This window comes from Rhamphochromis sp. 'chilingali', assembly GCF_963969265.1.
Source record: "Rhamphochromis sp. 'chilingali' genome assembly, chromosome: 17".
Classification (NCBI taxonomy): domain Eukaryota; kingdom Metazoa; phylum Chordata; class Actinopteri; order Cichliformes; family Cichlidae; genus Rhamphochromis; species Rhamphochromis sp. 'chilingali'.
In genome coordinates, this window is record NC_137944.1 from 7,408,779 (window position 1) to 7,429,201 (window position 20,423).

The window sequence follows — 20,423 nt, forward strand, 5'->3', positions numbered from 1 at the left end:
TTCAAAACGTCTTTGGTGAAGATCAGAACGGGTTTAAACACCAGTATCACTTGATTAAAGAATTCTGGTTAAATCTGTGAATCGTTAAATTTCAATTCACATGCCCTATGAAAGTGAAAGCTTCTGCAAGTCTTTCTGATGCTTCCTGTTCTTGATGTGACTAGACTACAATGTAGAGGACAGTCCTTCATGGAAAGCTTTTTAGCTAAACCTCTCAATAAGAGGTTTTGTCATTGTACAATCATGGTGCTTCCATTTAGTGCTTGCTCAGGTCGCTGTCCAACTGTTCATTTCATTTTTCAGCAGCCATTGTCTGGAGTTTGGTTAAAAAAAGGGACATTTTGTTCATGCATTTGTTTCCCATTCATTCATATGTTCATTTTTTGTCTTCCTAGGTTGATGTGTTTGGTTATGGTGCTGACCGTGATGGAAACTGGAGTCACTACTGGGAAATACTCACACAATACTAACATAAGGTTAAGAACTGGAGTACATCCTGGAAATTATAACATCATCCAGCAACTAGCTCAGCAACAAAAAATTTAGTTCTATGAAGGCCTAATGAAAAAAATGTGATTGAATGCCATACACTCAGTGGGGAAAGTACTGAAAGCCAAATGGATGTGTATCTATAACTATAGTAATTTCCTAACCCTCCTAACTGAAACTGATATTGAGATTTATTAGGAAGGATGACAATTAATCTCTAAAGGGATTTTCTTTCCTAATCCATTGCTTAATTTAAATATGTAAATAAATGCACCCAGGAGTTATACTATATGGTAGTTTCTAACATGAGGTTTTTAAGAAATGAAGTATTTTCTTAAGAGTTGGTGGAATTACAAGAAGACAAACGACAGCAGGCAAGCTGTCGGATGTCTAAACATGTACATAGTATATTGTGTTTAACTGAAATACTATGCTGTATTATTCTTAGTTAAAATAAGCTGTTTACGTGAAAAGAAACATTTTACAGTTATGGTGAAGTAACTTATTAAGAGAGGGGGCGTTTATGTTCATGTACCGAATATTGTCTGCATTTTCTTTCATTTTTTGTTTCCTATCCTGTTCAGTACTTCAGCAATCAGAATTGTTGTGTGAATACAATACAATTTTATTTATATAGCACGTTTAAAACCAGGGGGTACACCAAAGTGCTTCACAGTAAGGAATAACGGTAAATCATTAAATCATTAAAACAAGGTAAAATAGACAAAATAGAGAAAACAAACAAAAAGCATTAGTAAGTAGAGATGGGGAGAAATCATGATTATCCAGACAAATGAGTAGCGATACAGCAATTACCGAGCGGTGAGAATTAGCGAGTCGGAAAAGCCAGGTTGAATAGGTAAGTTTCAACCGTGCTTTAAAGGATTGAATGGAGTCAGAGGCACAAATGGTAACAGGAAGACTATTCCAGAGGTTTGGTGCTACAGAGGCAAAAGCACGATCACCCCTAGTCTTCAGACAGTAACGGGGCTGGGCCAGAAGTAACTGACCAGAAGATCGTAAAGAACGGCTTGGAGTATAGAGACTGAGGAGGTCGGTGAGAGAGTCAGGGGCAAGGTTGTTTAGGCATTTGAAAACAAGCAGCAGAACTTTAAAATCAACCCAAAATTTAATAGGCAGCCAATGTAAGTCAGACAGCACTGGAGTAATAGAAGCAAACTTTCTCGTTCCGGTTAGGGGATGAGCTGCAGCATTCTGAACGAGCTGTAATCGTTGGAGGTAACCAAGTTGGAGTCCAGAGTAGAGCGAGTTACAATAATCTGATCTGGAGATCACAAAGGCATGTATCAGTTTTTCAAGATCTTTGTACGGTATTAAGTGTTTGACCTTTGAAATTTGGCACAATTGGAAGAAGCCACATTTAACCACTGAGGAAACCTGTTTATCCAGCTTAAATGAACTATCCAGGCAAACAACTAGATTACTTACAGTATCTGTAAGAAAGCAAGCAAAGGGACCAAATCGGGCAACTAGCTGGTCTCATGAAGTGTGACTATCAAACACCATAATCTCAGTTTTTTTCTCATTTAAAATGAGAGAATAGGCTGACAGCCACTCAGTCTGTAACCTCAGACAAACAATTCAATGAAGCTGACAGGTCATCAGACAATTGGAAATAGATTTGAATGTCGTCAGCATAACAGTGGTAGGAGATCTGATATATGTCAAAGATAAAACCCAGGGGTAGCATGTACAAGGCAAACAGTAGAGGGCCCAGCACAGACCCCTGTGGTACTCCACAACAAAGAGGGACAGCGGTGGACGAGTAGCAGTCCATCATGACAGAGAAAGTCCTACCCGAGAGGTAGGATTTAAACCAATTAATAACATGTTCCAGTCTCTCTAAAAGAATTTTATGGTCTACCATATCGAAAGCAGTGGACAGATCCAATAAAATTAAAATGGCAGGGCAACCTGAGTCGGTAATTAAAAGAAGATCATTGAAAAATCTCAGCAATCCTGTTTCAGTGCTGTGGTGAGGTTTAAAACCAGACTGAAATTTGTCACTAATTTGCATTTTTGCATTTAAGTAGGCCTGTAGTTGTAAGAGGACACGGCCCGTGAGTAATGATAAGTTAATCAATGATAAGAAATGAGGCCCAATTACATCGAACCCATCCTTTAACATCCGGGATGGGAGGAAATGATGAGCCGAGATCGAATTTCTCAATTGATCAATTATACTTTTTAAAAGTAAAAAGTGAAATTGGCTCAAACTGGTAGAAGTTGGACAGAGATTCACCAGGAGGAAGAGGATTCACTACAGGAAGATGTGGGAGTGAGGTTTTTAGAAGTGAAATCTTCCGTGTAAAATAATTTAAAAATTGCTCACAGAGAGCTGGGGGGCCAAAGTCTAGTTTATCAGGGCAAGGATTGATGGCAGAATTGAAATTTTAGACAGGGCCCGGGGGTTATTAGTCCCGATGATGTTGGACAAAAAAGCAGCTTTAGAAGTCTTAACACCATCCTGATATATAGTGCAGCTGCTACGTAAAATGTCGTAAAATGTCTGAAGGCGAGGAAAGAGCCCAGCTGATTTATTTTTTCAAGTGGAGAAAAAATGCCAAAGCCATATTGTCTAATACAGTCACCAAATATTTAGATATTTAGAATTTTACAAGGTTGATCTCCTGAAATTCGTGTTATTGTTAATATCGGTGGAGAGTGGAGAGTTGTCATACCCTGAGAGCAGGCAAAACTCTAACACGCACAAACAGTCAGAGACAGGGAGGCAATAGAGCTAAGGTGGAGAGCAAGGAAAACTGTCAGCAGTATGCACACACACACACACACACACACACACACACACACACACACACACACACACACACACACACACACACACACACACACAGACGATAAAGGTTGATGTGGATCACCCAGCTTTGACAATGTATGGTATGCTGCTTTTCAAGAGGTGGACCCTTGGACTGCCGACCAAATTATGGTCCACAGTACTTTCCAAATTAAATATATACCCAGCAATATAGGCAATAGAGGATTAATGATTTAATGACCTCCAGAAAATCATTACCACCAATCAGAGTGAAAAGAAACACTTGTTCAAAATTACTCAAATGAAATGAAAGGGACATGAAAGAAAACAAAGGGGCTTATTAAACATCTATCCATTTCTACATGCACATTTTGAATAAAGAGGCTCACATGGAAGTGCTGAAGTGTTTTGCAATTACAAAATTTAAATTAGAATCCCCAAAATTGGACTTTTAGACTCATGAATCACAAAAGGTTAAAGTTAGATGTCATTATATATGATGATACATAGAGGGCGCTCTTTTACTACTTAAAAGAGCAGAGGAAACTTGACACCCTAACCCTGTTAAACATAACAGGTAGGGTTATGTTAGACATAACACGTAGGGTTATGTTACCTGTAGAGTTATGTTACCTGTAACTCTAAACCTACACAAAAAAGGGACTTATACTCCCAGGAGGCAGTATTTTTCCAAAGTCATGGCTTAATTTTAGTTCTGTAAATTATTTATTATTATTAATATTTAAAATATTGTAAATGAGAACAAGAAAAAAAGAAATCATTTTATATACAGTAAATCCTACTACTTATTCCTGCGTCTTTCAGGATCTTACAAAGCTTGAAACAAGCGTTGACTATTAAATTAGTCGCCAACGATTTTGATAGTCAACGTAATCATGACTAGTTGACTAATCGTGGCAGCCCTACTATCACCATAAACAGTAGCATAAAAAAGAAAAAAACCAAAACACACCATGACCAGTTTGTGTCTCTGTAACTAACCAGAGAACTTCAAGCATTACAGCACATGACTAATTTGTGTTACTTTTCTGCAATGACCCAACGAAACACAGAAAGGCAATAATAATGATAAAAATAATAAAAATAATAATAACTTTATTTGTATTGCAAATAAAAATCAAATACAGACACATAATCAACATACAATCTATGTAATCGGAGAAAGCTTAAGGAACTTAAGTTACCTTACTGCGCAAAAGTCCACTAAACACACGCAACCAAGCTACCAACTCTCCCGACTTCATATAACCAGGGAAACAATGCCTGGCTAGCTAGCTAAGGTTGCAAAAAAACACCACAAAAATGCATAGCATAGCAAATGAGCTAAAACAAAGGGTTACCGTGCCAGTTTCCTCTGTTGTTTTTCACTGGTAGCCGATAGCCGCTGTAACTTCTCATAATGGCATGAGAGCCAGTTCCGTAAGCAATGCCATTTTCAGCATTGCTTTCAGCCCATTACTGGAATATGTCAGTGTCATAAATTTTGGGCCACATGAGGTTTTTGCCTTACAACTTCTGATTGGTGGAACTGACACGCAGTCGCTACCTTGATTCTGTTGGCTCAAACGATTAAAAATAGATGCCAATCATGCAAAGTGTCCATTTAAACCGTCTATTGCTAAGGGGGAATGTTCCCCACTGCCTGTGAATGTGTGGATAATTCTTTAAAAATATATATATATAAAAAAAACACAAGCATTTTTAGGTATGTAAATAAAATTAAATATTTTCTGCTGTTTAATACCTAAAAACTTAATTCAGATATAGTTAAGCCCTTTGGGGAAGAGCATGGCTTGATTCAAGCTGTTTCATTCAGTGTTCTTAACAAAGTGCAGGCACAAAACACAGACTTGAAAAAATGATAGGATACACAATGTTTTAAAACATGTTAATTCAGGTCAGTTCCGCTTAGTTCCCTTTCTTCTGGTTATTCACACCCCCCTGCATTTGTTCTTTGCCAAACCAGTGACAGCACCAGTTGAGAGTCACTGCACGTGTTCCATACAGACTTTAAATTTCACCTCGAATTGTTTTATGACAGTATTAGCCCTTTTCTGACTTATTTTAACTGGCAGTTTAAACAATTTCACAATTCACACAGCTTAAATAAATATTGTGTGCTAACCTTTATGTGTGTGTGTATTTTTCAGATGATGCATTTCAGGAATACTTTGAAAATACTTGTCCTAGCCTCAAAATAATCAGTTGTTTTGAATTTAATAAATCCTCTTAACCTTGTTTTTTCTTCCTAGCCAAATGAAAAGTTCCACAGAAAACAACAATATGGAAGGTCATCTTGCAGGACTCAATAAATAGTTATAGGTAGGTTTTTCAAATGTCATACTTGGTGTAACCTTAGCTGTGTTGACATTGTTACGCAACTGATATAGTATATGGTTTGATGACATTGCCAGTGTTTACAGAGCAGCAGGTGTATTTTATCATTTGAGAGAATGGGTAACTGGAATGTCACACCTTTAATATTTTCCTGTTTGCACAGTATCAGCTTTTGACGTGAGCTGACAGCAGATTAACCAACATTACAGGCTCCTTTATTAAATCTATAGATCATTACTGTATGGAACCACAGATGGAAAATGTGTTTTATAGTCATGGATCCTTCTTCAGTTTTACACTGGATATAAAATGCAGAATGCAGTGGGTTTGTATGTGATTAGGGCTAGTGGTGTGCAATACTGCAGTGTTTAGTATTCATCTGATATCAAGTAAATACAGCAGGGGCAGTATTGCCAATAATACCGATACCAATGCTTTTTAAGGCAGCTTATGTAGGAGAGACTAGCATATAATGGTTTATGAAATTAATCGTCACTTGTTTGACAAATCTGAACACATTTTAATGACCACCACAAATCACTATGATTTTTACTCCAGAATAATTAGTTAACATAATAAAACACATACATGAAATATATTTGACTGTCAACACAAAAAGGTTATTATATTCAAACATTTTTCATACTTCATGTTTTAGGTATATTTTTTCAGCTCCAGTACAATAATTTATTTAACACAAGTCAGTGGCCTGAATATATTATCTAAATGTCTTAGTATATTTTACAGGCAACCAATCTGCTTACCTAACAACTAAGATGACCAATAACACTTTACTATTAAGTAATGCTGAAGAACCGAATAAAAAAATATTTTAACCACTACATGAAGTACCTTGTTGTTCTTTGCCTGTTAGAAAGGACAGTAAGACTGGGCTCTGTCTGTAGGCTCTCTGCTGGAGGTCTTAGTCTGTCGAAGGGATTTCCTTCCTCCCGTCTTCATCTTTTGCTGCTTGTTCAAGCATTTACAACTGTAAATTACTTCTTACATGATGCGCTGCTTTCTCACTCACTGCAGCCTGCATTTCACTGCTCAGTCCCATGGGCTCAAGTGATAGCTAAACACAGCAGAACATGGAGGAGGGGATGGAGCAGCATGTACCTGCATGAGAGGAGCAGTGTTTACACAGAGATGCCTATGATCTGATAAACACACAAATGTAGCTTGCCATCACCAGTGTGTGAATGTGTGTGTGAATGGGTGGATGACTGGATATGTAAAGCCCTTTCGGGTCCTTAGGGACTAGTAAAGCGCTATATAAATACAGGCCATTTACCATTTACCATAAACACGAACAATGCCGTGAGCTTGGTAATTATATTAAAATATTACACCAATACCAGTGTTGGTCTCTACATTATCGTTATTTGGCTTGGTCTAGCCACCTCTAGTTAAAACAGTTCAAAGAGCCTAAAGTTTCCCTGGGCCAGTTCAACCATACACTATTGTACCAAACATTAGAAAAAGTGTTTGAAGTGAAACATTTGTGATGTTCTAAATTGCATTTAGATCATTAAATTGTCACATATGACTAACAGCTTTAAAATTTTGCTTTTTGCTTTTAGCAGGCAGGTTGTTTGTACTTATTTTCTAATAGAAAAGGAAATGAATAGCAGAAATTAAGTTGCGAGAATTTTGGTGAACTACACTAAAACACCAACTGTGGAAGACGGGGGAATGAGAGATCAGAAAACTTGACATCTGGAATTAAAAAAAAGAAAGAAAGACAATTCATCAGGACCCTGATGACAAAAAATTCAAGTAACAAGGATCTGACAGAGAGTAGAAGTAGGAACCCATCCTTGTTTGATGAAAAACAGGTGCTGGTGCTAAACTCTTGAAACAGCTAGTACAGCCACGTCTCCAGAAGGGGGTGATTGGAGAGGTGTGCCAGCAACCGTACATACATCAACCTGCGGGTAAGGAAATGGGAAAGAGAGAAAGTGCAGAAGAGAACAGGCACAGAGGAAGAAAGAGTATGAAAGACATGCTTGACTATGACATTCTAATATAATTTTGGTTGTACTATAGATGTAAATCAAAATTAACAATTAATTAATTTCTTTCAATATTTTAACATCTGCGTTTGGATTGGAATGTTTGCAGAGTTTACAATCGCTGTGTCTTTAGCTTTGTTAAGCTCTGTCCTCTAGTCCAAGCTGGCTACTGAAATACCAATCACACAATCAATCACCAGTGGCTCTGCCAACCTTCTGGCACTGCCCCTGGAATCCACTGCACCACCTCTCCTCTGCAGTGGAGCCGCAGACCACACTCCACCACATTCTCAAAAGTAAATTTGTGTGTAGCATTGTGTTATATGGGATCAGTACAAACTATTTTAAAAGTTGTAAATTTTAAAAATTTTAATCCATAATAAAGTGCTGTCAAGTAGTATTTAGATTGCCTTTTCTATTGATGAGATTTGTGTTTCTGTAATTATTCCTTTTTCTACTGAACTACTGAGCACTAAACTACTGAGCATTAAACTACTGAGTTATTCATTGTTCTTGCCGGTTGGCTTTGCTAAAATCAAGCAATAATCTAAAATGTAACCTGCAATCTGTTTATGACTACATCTGGCTAATATTGGCAGTTCATGTGCTAGCACATCCACACCTTCTCTGTCTACATTCATTTCAGTGTCAATAGAAATGTTCCATCACAGCACAGCTGTTATGATTAGCCTGACGGTGACTGTCAAATGATGACTTGCACCAAAAAAACCCCCAAACAAATAAAACAAAACTATGCAACATACCAGCTGAACACTATGTGTATTGTGCTCATGAAGCATAATAATAGTGGAAGATGATTAAGGTTTAGAAGAAATGTTTAAGGATCAGAAGAAAATTAGGCAAAGGGCTCCAAGACATTGATATTCATTTATAGACAAAGCTGTGATGTGTATTTTGTGTGATGTGTGTTATACAGACTGTAATCGTGCTAATTTGAACATGTTTTAAATGGCTAATTGAAAGTTAACATAATTTCATCCCAGCTGATTTTGATTGACATGCACTCTTACTGTACACTGAAGCACTGAATCCAACACATACCAACTCGCAACTGATTACAAAAACTCGGGTGTGGGAGGAGTTTGGAGAGGCCATGGAAAAAGACTTTCGGACTGCCTCGAAGAGATTCTGTCAAACTGTCAGGGGGCTCAGGAGGGGAAAGCGGTTTCCTACCTGCACTCTGTATTGTACGGGTGGAGCATTGCTGACTTCGACTGAGAAAATTGTCGGGAAATGGAGGACCTCCTTAATTGCAATGGCACATCTTCTGTGGAGGAAGCAGTCTGGGGACGAAGGGGATGACCCACCAATCTCCGGAGGCAAGGTCACTGAGGCATTTAAACATCTCCTTGGTGGCAGGGCAAGCTGATACCAACTGAAAATGTAGACATTATTGCTTACAAAAAGCTCAATGGTCAGTCTCTTCTTTAGTCAAGAGGATGTGGTTTTCTCAGTTCCCAAAAAGATTTTCACTTTTTTTTTTATCTGACCACAGAACAGTTTTCCACCTTGCCTCCGTCCATTTTCTCTACCAAGAATTAAACATTCCCCACAACGTTGAGCTGTGTGGAAAATGTTGAACACATAATTAGATCTAGATAACGCATCTGCAGTTACAGTGTTTAACATTAATCTGTGGCTTACAATCCTGCAGACCAGACCAGTGCCCAATTCTCTTGTTTGTATTTTGCATCACAAGAAAAAAAACAAACAAACACTGGTCACAGTTATTGTTTTTGGATTATGGTCAGTGAAAACTTGAATAGGTTTCAAAGTAGATTCTATTTACACTTGAAAGCTCTTCAAAGCAAGCAACAAGGCAAGGACATCTTTGTTAATTGTGCTGTAGTTTAGCTGATGTTGTACTTTTAGAGCAACAGCAGGTGGGGTGATCTAGCCCAGCGGTCCCCAACCTTTTTTGCGCCACGGACCGGTTTAATTGCAGACAATACTTTCACAGGCCAGCCTTTACGGTGACCCAGATAAATACAACAAAATAAAATGATACGACCAAGACAAAAACTGTGGTGTTTTGTATATATAATAAACGCAAATTTACTGCGTAATTGTGTAACTTTATTGGCACCATTCCCCAGAAAAGGCCAACAACACTGAGAGTAACAGCCTCCTCTTTGCCACTTAATGCTCTCTGGTTGCTATGGTAATATGTAAACATTTCTTTCAAATTAAGACACACAACTACAACACGTGAAAAGACCCAGGGAAACCAAGTTAATGATAAAAACCCTGAAAACCATAAATTTCACACCTGAGCCTCAACTCTCGCGGCCAGGTGTCAAGCGACTCATGGACCGGTACCGGTCCATGGCCTGGGTTTTGGGGACCACTGATCTGACTGACAATGAGGTGGAGTTGTTGCTGCGACTAACACAAAAGTACAAAGTTGCAAAAGGAAGTGAGAATAAAAGAATTTGAAGAAAAGCTAAACGTATTAGTGTGGACATGACCTATCTGTTAACGCAGAGAAGTGTGAATTTCACGCCTCCACAGTCTCTTTCCTGGGCTTTTGTTATTTAAGGACGGCAGGTGAAGACGGACCCAGCCAAGGTTCAGACAATCGCTCAGTGGCTGGTCTAAGCCTCATTAGAAACAGCTCCAATGCTTCTTGGGATTTGCCAACTTTACTGATTCTTCATCAGAGGTTACACTAGGGTAGCAGTGCCACTTTCTAGACGTACGTCTCTCAAAGTTCTGTTTGTTTGGTTCACAGAGGCGGATCCAGCATTCTCAAGATTAACGACTCTGTTCACCTCAGCACCATTGTTGGTACATTCCGACACTAGATTACGTTTTGTGGCAGAGGTGGATGCTTGGGTAGCTGGGGTTGAAGCTCTCCTTTCCCAGCGCTTTGGACTCCCATGCAGATTGTTATTGTAAATAAACTGATTGTAAACTCGATCACTTCTGTGCATTGTGTCTGCTTTTGGGTCAATTTCTGTGCCGTCTGTGACAAAGTTATCATCTTCCAGGATATAATAAATAGATAGATAAGTACCTTAAAAAAATGTAATTCATAGTGTAATTGGAGTTGTATATACATTGCTACACAACTAATAAATGGCTTAATATCAGTATTATTCATTTTTAATTCAAAAATTCAGTATCTAGGAAGTATAAAAATGTATGCTAGTATCCTTTTTTGGAAGTGTTTCTTTTACTCCAATATTGTGATTGATTTGAACATTTGTCAGTGTCGTAAATAGCATACAAATCATCATCAGTTTTAATAATAGAATACTGTTACTTATTTAGAGACCTCTTTATAGTGATGATATGTGTATATCACAGTCACTGCTGACTTCTTTGTCTACTAAACCACTGAATCACTCACACACCATGAAATATGCATATTGTATTCGTTAGTCAGTAGCAGTGTTGGTCAAGTTACTTGAAAAAAGTAATCAGTAACTAATAACTGATTACTTCCCCAAAAAAGTAATCCAGTTACTTTACTGATTACTTATTTTCAAAAGTAATTAATTACTTAGTTACTTAGTTACTTTTTAAAAACACGATTTACAACCTGAAGAGGTGATAAAGCGATATATCTTTCAGCCCAATTCTACTTTTTCTACATAATCCATCATACAAAATGTAATCAAATGGAAAAGTCTCTTTTTTTAACTTGTTTTATCAGTTTTAATCTTTTAACTATATGCATCAAGCAAAAATGTAATTATATGCAACATTCTCTGAGTTGAATAAATGAGTTTAACATTTAAACCTATTTTCTGCACATTCCAGCACATAAAATAAAATATTTTTTTTGTTTACACTCACTCTTTCAAATAGATGCAAGTAAAACACAGCAGAACATAAATAAAGTCAAAGTCTCAGCGGTCCTGTTGCTCTATCTTCACCTGTAAAGCACGACTGCGGTAGGCGGAGGTTTACCCTGGTGCAGGTGTGCAGCGGTCAGTGGAAGGATACGGCAGTGTCTCTGTGAGTTTCCCATTACATCGTTGCGCTCTCGGTGCTTGCTTGGAAGTTTAGGGGTTTTTTTCGCTGTAAAAAGAAGTTTTCTTCCCACGCACGATGGACGCTAATGTTTTCTTCACTTTTTATGGAATCAAACTCAAAGTAAGGTCAGTACTTCCATGCTTTAAACGCTGCACGCTCATACTCTCTCCCACACTCGATATATGATCCACTGTTGATCTGCACACAGCTGTTGTCACTAACGGCGCACTCGCTTACTTCACTGTCATGAGACATTCTCGCAAAAAATCACGGTTTTAGTAATGCAGTAACGCAGCGTTCCTATGGGAAAGTAATGGTAATCTAATTACCATTTTTGCAATAGTAATCCCTTACTTTACTCGTTACTTGAAAAAAGTAATCAGATTACAGTAACGCATTACAAGTAACGCATTACAAGTAACGCGTTACTGCCCATCTCTGGTCAGTAGTTAACAGCTATTGTTATTGCAAGCAGCTGACAAACCTTTTAACATGTCAGCAGTCATACTGGTCACAAAATAAAGTAAAAGTTTAGAACTTTAGAACTTTAGAAAGCAAATTTAACGCATTATTACTAGAGATGGACCGATCCGATATTACGTATCGGTATCAGTCCGATACTGACCTAAATTACTGGATCGGATATCAGCGAGAAATAAAAAATGTAATCCGATCCATTAAATATCAAAAAAGCACCTCACAAAACTTGCTACATGGCGTAACTTGGCTCATAACTGTAGCACGTGATAGAGCGTATGGGCAGAAATCTGTGCCATCAGAAACTGAATTTGAATAAGTTAAATTTGAATTTGAATTGCTCTGATTGATTCTGAATTGTAACTTGAATAAATGCTTTTGAAAACTGAATTTGAATTAGTCTAATTTGAAATTGAATTTATGGTTTGAAAATGATCATCACTAAAATGAAAATGAATTTTATATTTTGAAAATGAATTGATTTGCTTTGAAACTGCATTTTATCCTTTAAAAATTCAGCTCTCGAATTATTTCAGTTTCACTTCTCAGAAAGAAGAATCAGAATCAGAAAGGGTTTTATTGCCAAATGTTGAGCGGGTTTACAACATTAGGAAATTGCTGCGGTGCTTCTGTGCAAACATACTGTTATAAATTAAGCTTAAATAGACATGAAAATAAAAATGAGAATACGAATTAAAAGTGCTCACCATTCAGTTTCAGTTCTACAATTCAATTTCAGTTCCAAAATTCAGTTTTTTAGAACTTACATCCGGTTCCGGTTCAGGCGCAGATTAATAGAACTACGTTTTACTAGCGGACCGAAAGTGTTACTGACGGGAATCTACAGCGTCTTGAGCTGAATTAAGACTTCAGAAGTCATTCGTCATGTCGAATGACCAGCGGATAAACTCTCAGGTTGGTAATAAATCTATTACATGTATAAGAACAAGCGTCATGTTAACAAATGATAGCCGTAAGGTAACTTTTATGCTTATTGTAGCTGCTAGCTAAAAACGCTAATTTAGCGTAGTTTGCCCTGAATTCAGCTTTGACAACAAATATGATCGACTGTTTCTAATAGAATTCCAAAGTTGTCATCTTGGACCCTCTCAGAGTACCCCCTCTGTATGCTTGCAGAGACCCCTACAGTAGGGAAACATGCAAAACGGTGTCCAAACCTTTGTACTTTAGCTTTATTTATGTCTTACACAGCATCCTAACTCTTTAGCTAACTTAATAACTTTAGCTAAAGTGAATAGTTAGTCTAATTCATTAGTGCAGCATTACTGGGTCACCTCTGTTTGAAGTGATATAATGTGATATTCAAAGGAGCTTGCAAAGAAAAGCGTCTGGACTTCTTTAAGTTGCTTGAAGACGTTTCACCTCTCATCCGAGAAGCTTCTTCAGTTCTAAGGTCAAATGGTGGAGAGTCCCAGATATAAACCTAGTGGGAGTAACCCCCCACAGAGGGACAAAAGGACCCCCTGATGATCCTCTAATCGCCTGAGCCAAGGTGTGAAACTGGGCGTGGGTCCCAATCAGCCAGAGTTTCGGGTGAGCTCATTGTGCTTTTCTTTGCAAGCTCCTTTGACTACGATGACCTGGATGACTGAGAACCTTCACAGATATAATGTGATATACAACTATCACTGAAACAGCAAACTTTGTAAATAAGTAAACAACACTTCTCATTCTCTAAACGTTTGGCCAAAGCTGTAGATTACACTATCAGTGCTTGTTCACTCTTGACAATAATTACATTTCAAAATTTACTTTGTGCATTTACAGGTAAACAATATCTAATATTTTATCTAAATGACTGCTTTGTCTTTGAAAAGGGTGAAGAGCCTGAGGCCGGTGACAGTCCAGTTCTACTCTAAGTATATCCTTACAGTGGCTCACAGGACAAGGACACATTCCTGTCCTGCCAGAAGAGAAGAGAAACTTCAGAGTCTTCATGCAGTTCAACCACACCTGTCATATTCCATATGACAGGGGTCTCAAACTCCAGTCCTCAAGGGTCAAAGTGTCATGCAACTTTTCCATGCCCTCGAGGATTGAAGTTTGAGACCCCTGCCGTATGGTGTTCATGCTCTTTTCTACCCCACAGTTACAGCATGTCTGACTGCCTGTTCAGCATATGCAAAAAATATGAGTTTAAGCATGTGATGACTAAGGCCTTCCATTATGGTGTTTCTCATCACATGTCACAGACATCTGGATGATCATTTGGAATAAACAAAAAAACTAAAAACTTGTTACTTCATCTTTTATCTTTATTATTATTATTATTATTGTTCTTATTTTACATTTTTCATTGTTAGGCATTGGGTTTATTTTAGTAGTCCTTTTACTACTTCTTTCCCTCTTCCATGTCACTGTGTCAGCTTGTCAGCATCTATGATGTGGGGCGTTCGGGGCTCAAGAGTTGGGAGTTCGCCTTGTAATCGGAAGGTTGCCGGTTCGAGCCCCGGCATGGACAGTCTCGGTCGTTGTGTCCTTGGGCAAGACACTTCACCCGTTGCCTACTGGTGGTGGCCAGAGGGCCCGGTGGCGCCAGTGTCCGGCAGCCTCGCCTCTGTCAGTGCGCCCAAGGGTGGCTGTGGCTACAATGTAGCTTGCCATCACGTGTGTGTGAATGGGTTGATGACTGGATATGTAAAGTGCTTTGGGGTCCTTAGGGACTAGCAAAGCGCTATATAAATACAGGCCATTTACTAGGGGTGGGGGAAAAAATCGATACTGTGTAGTATCGTGATATTTTGTTTGCTAATAATGTATCGATACAGGGACAGCAGAAATCGATATTTTGTTACAAACAATTTTTTCTCTGAAGTCAACATGCTCTGAAGTCAACATGCTCTGGAGTCAGAGCATGTTGACTTCAGAGCATGTTGACTTCAGAGAAAAAATTCAGAGCATGTTGATCCTTTTTCTGAGCAAGAATCCTGACATTCCTTCACTGTCCAAATGTGTTTAACTTTTTTTTGGCAGCAATAAACATGACAGTTTACTTATTTTAATTTAAGACATGTTTAATTTTAATTAAGTTTAAAACTTTTTTATTTAATGTAAAATTATATATTTTTTAAATCTACTTTCAAATTCTTCAGTTGCTGAAGGGGCTGCATAGTTTTCATAAATTTCATAATTCAGAATAGCTATAATTGTACCAGATGGTTGCATTCAGTTAAGTTGGACTAGACTGTAATACAAACCGTTCAGTTTGTCAACAATAGAACTGACTGAAATGAGAGACTGAGTGTGAGACTTTGATATTAGATAAAATGAATATTGATAAAGTTTACCTTTATGTGCAGAATTTAAATATCGCAAAATATAAAAAAAAAATCGCAATAATATCGTATCGTGCGTTAAGTATTGTGATAATATCGTATCGCGAGTTGTATGGTGATTCCCACCTCTACCATTTACCATTTATTTGGGCTTGGAAGTGGAACAGAAAGTAAGGAAATCCAAAGTGCCATTAAAACCAGGAGAGGTTCTTATATTTCAGAATAAGGGATTAATTCAAAAGAAATTACCTCAATGCCATATTTTATTTAGGAACCCTAGAGAGCACTTTGCAAAATAACACATTCTTATAATTTCATCCTCAGATGAGCCAAGCTACAACTGTCAGGGAAGGTGATGTAGGTACAGAGCATATGAGAGTGATTAAGTTAATGTCTCTTGTCTAGATGAAGGCACAAGAGGGATCAATGGCAAGGCGTAGAGATTCAGTATCTTCAGTCTTCAGTGGACACTCCATTTCTGGCACAAAACACCTGTAACAGATGGTCGATTTAGGAGGTGACCCGACAACTTCAGCCTGTCAAACATAGTAATGGAGCAGTATGTTTAAAAAAAAAAAAATCTAATTAAGCATGCACTCAGTACCCTAAGAATTATTATGGTAGTTAAACACAGTGATAGTTGTATATCATATTATATCACTTCAAACAGAGATGATCCAGTAATGCTGCACTAATGAATTAGACTAACTATTCACTTTAGCTAAAGTTATTAAGTTAGCTAAAGAGTTGGGATGCTGTGTAAGACATAAATAAAGCTAAAATACAAAGGTTTGGACACCGTTTTGCATGTTTCCCTACTGTAGGGGTCTCTGCAAGCATACAGAGGGGCTACTCTGAGAGGGTACAAGATGGCAACTTTGGAATTCTACTAGAAACAGTCGATCATATTTGTTGTCAAAGCTGAATTCAGGGCAAACTACGCTAAATTAGCGTTTTTAGCTAGCAGCTACAATAAGCATAAAAGTTACCTTACGGCTATCATTTGTTAACATGACGCTTGTTCTTATACATGTAATACATTTATTACCAACCTGAGAGTTTATCCGCTGGTCATTCGACATGACGAATGACTTCTGAAGTCTTAATTCAGCTCAAGACGCTGTAGATTCCCGTCAGTAACACTTTCGGTCCGCTAGTAAAACGTAGTTCTATTAATCTGCGCTTGAACCGGAACCGGATGTAAGTTCCAAAAAACTGAATTTTGGAACTGAAATTGAATTGTAGAACTGAAACTGAATGGTGAGAAGTGAAACTGAAATTATTCGAGAGCTGAATTTTTAAAGGATAAAATGCAGTTTCAAAGCAAATCAATTCATTTTCAAAATATAAAATTCAATTTCAATTTAGTGATGATCATTTTCAAACCATAAATTCAATTTCAAATTAGACTAATTCAAATTCAGTTTTCAAAAGCATTTATTCAAGTTACAATTCAGAATCAATCAGAGCAATTCAAATTCAAATTTAACTTATTCAAATTCAGTTTCTGATGGCACAGATTTCTGCCCATAAGAGCGGCTGTGTGTATTTGTAGCCTCTCTACCAAACCGGCATTTCATCTCCGAGAAAGTTATCCCAGAGAGAAGTAAAGCAAGTGTGTAAGTTCATCTCTGAATGTTTGTAAAGCATTCCCATGTTAAGCTTAACAACCGATATATGGAGCGACTGCCTCTCTCTCTCTCTCCTGCTGGTACTTCAATTGTGAAACTGCTTAATGATCAGCTGATCGGCTTTTCTGTCGTGAGTCAGTCTCTCTTCTTTGTTTTTTGCCCACTTTGCACCAGAAAGAGGAAACCAGCGGCTGAACAACAGCAGCACGTTTAACCGTGATAAGCTGTTGTTAGAATTTATTTAATATTACTTTCTACACCAGGATCTACGTAGCTGTGCAGGGGCAGATCTAGCAAAGTTTAGCCAGGGGGGCCGATAGGGCATTAACAGGGAAAAGGGGGCACAAAGACATACTTTTTTTTCTTATTCTCATTTAAAATATCTAGCTTTTAATTATTTAATAATTATCTGAATCTTACACCCAAAGTTTTAATCTGATGTAAAATGTATAGAAGTCCATTACTGTATATAGTAACTGTTAAGTCTAATATACCCTAGTAAGCTGTAGTACTTTTTCCTTTGGGAAAGTACCATCTGTGAATTCTGCAATTCTGTTGAAGAAAGATGTTGAATCTATTTAATTATTCTTGAAAAATAATTTATTTCTGTGCATTTTTTTTTCACCCTGCATCAAATTAAAGTTGATTACATAGATTAAGCATCATGAGGAAGAGGGTGGTTCCCTATTTTCTTTTGCTGGGAGTTTGCAACCCTATTAGTTAGGTTGCTTAATATTTCTGCTAAGTACTCTTTAAAAAAACCAGATTAGGGAGGATGGAGTAGGTTTAACTTTATTAGATTGATCAGTGTTGCTGAACTATGAAATATTTTGGGTGCAGTGTGTTCTTTTACATACAGGTATAACAGAATAGCTTTAGTGTTGTTGTTTATTTGAACTTATACAAAATGCAGCAAGATATTAAAAAAACTGTTTTATTGATTTAAAAACACACTATATCGGATTCATATCGGTATCGGCAGATATCCAAATTTATTATATCGGTATCAGTATCGGACATAAAAAAGTGGTATCGTGCCATATCTAATCATTATCAGTCCTTTCTTCTGTACTATTGACACTTCATGTGTTGACAACCTTAGGTTGTGTCCACGCCTTCTCTGTCAACATTATTTTCAGTATCAACAAACCTGATGCCTCAGGGCACAGCTGGTGATTGTAAAAACAGTGACTTGTCTAAGAAGTTTACATCCAATGGTTTCCACATAGTGGAAATGGCAGAGATAAACCCCTAAAATTCCCTACACCTTCCTTTTACCTAAATTTAAAAAATGAAAATCTAAATTTTGCAAGAGAGAAAAATATTGCCATTAGTCCCATTTAAGAATAAACTTAAATGGGATAGGCAAGCAAGCATTTCTAAGTGATGTTATTTGTAATGTTTCAGTTGAGAGAAAAATAAATAAATATTAAGCATCATGTGTCTTTTGCAAGCCAGCTGCACTCACATGATCCTCTACTGATCCAAATCAGCTAACACATTATAAGCAAAGATAATAATCTGTATCTTAATTCAAAAATATCATATAACACTACTGTTTTGTAAATATTAAATAAATTGCTTTCCAGTGTTTAAGTCAAATTAGTTAGTATGACAAATAGTTCTTTTAAAATTTACTTGAAAAAAACCCCCCAAACAACTATTTTATTTTTGAATAATTTTATTAAATCTATTTTTCTGGATGATAGAAGCCACTTATGAAGCATATCAATGAAAAAAAAAAGATTAGGTTTTGGAAGAAGTATTTTGCAAACTAAAACACAAAATGTGACACACTCTGGGCAGAGAGACATCCATAAAGAATGGCTTAATGCTGGATGAGGACAAAAACACACAATTGGTTGAAATAAATACCCAAAGTTTCACCTGAAGACATCAATGTGAAAAAAAAACAAAACAAAAAAAACATCACAGTAAGAACAGTGGCAAAGGTCAGAAATAACTGCATCAAAGGGAAGTGGAGGAAGCAAGAACAATGAGTTGAGTAAAATTTGACTTATCTGACCGTTTTGTTTAGCTTAATTCGCCTTATTATCCGGTGCACCTTATGTATGAAAACAGATCCGATCATCAAGCCCACTCAAGAATGATGCTATTTATTTTAGGGATTGGAACATTTAGTCCTATCAAGTAATCATAATAATAATAACAATAACAATTACAACAACAATAAGAACTCTTATTATTATTATTATTATTATTATTATTGAAACACTTTTTCACATTATACACTGGATATTACACAACGATAAAGGTTCTCCATTTATTTTTTATTACAGTTAGCATGTCCTTTGCATGGTAATACTAGCAGCAAAGGACACAAAAAATGACATCAGACAATGACATGTGAAGGGGTCCTGCCCAAATATCAATGACACTATCCTCTTGAGGCTGTTTTGGCAGCCTAATTTAGACAACTTATGTTGGGTTTTCTATTACTTTGTTACTTGTTCATTTGTGTTCTTAGTAGCCTCATTGAATGGTGAGTGTTAGTATTTGTAGCTACCATGTTGCATAGTGTTTTAGAGTTAGAGGTTTTAAAGATAGGCGATTGTGGGCGAGACACTTCACCTGTTGCCTTCTGGTGGTGGTCAGAGGGCCCGGTGGCGCCAGTGTCTGGCAGCCTCGCCTCTGTAAGTGTGCCACAGGGTGGCTGTGGCTACAATGTAGCTTGCCATCACCAATGTGTGAATGTATGTGTAAATGGGTGAATGGGTGGATGACTGGTTGTGTAAAGCGCTTTGGGGTCCTTAGGGACTAGTAAAAGCGCTATACAAATACAGGCCATTTACCATTTACCATATGACCATATATGAGGGTGGAATCTTAAGTTTTCAGCTAATAATAAAGAACCTCTAGTAAGAGTTATGCGTTAAATGTTATGGTGTAAAACATGGACTCAAATATCAGCTGTATTGTGCTGATAAGAGGCTAATCCGATTGTTCAGTCTGACGTCACTAGCCGTGTCTGGGTCTAAACTCCGCTGCAGGTCCATATATCAAACGATCACTGTGGCATTACTGAGAGTTGAAAAACTGTCTAAAGTCTTTCATCTTTAATAAAATGATCAGCGTTCAAAACTGTCTAAAGTCTTTCATCTTTAATAAAATGATCAGCGTTCTGCTACCAGGTATAACAATTGAGTTTAACATCCAGGCATCCATGAAAACGGAATTTAAGACATTTAACGGAGTTAGAAGTTAGCAGGGAGTTAGCTCGCTAGCTTCTTTCTAAATACAATATAGCATGTCCTGACTGCGGGGTTTTGGAAACAAATTAAAACGTACAGCTTTGCTATCACTTCCAGCATGAATGAAGACAGAAAACTAAACAGCA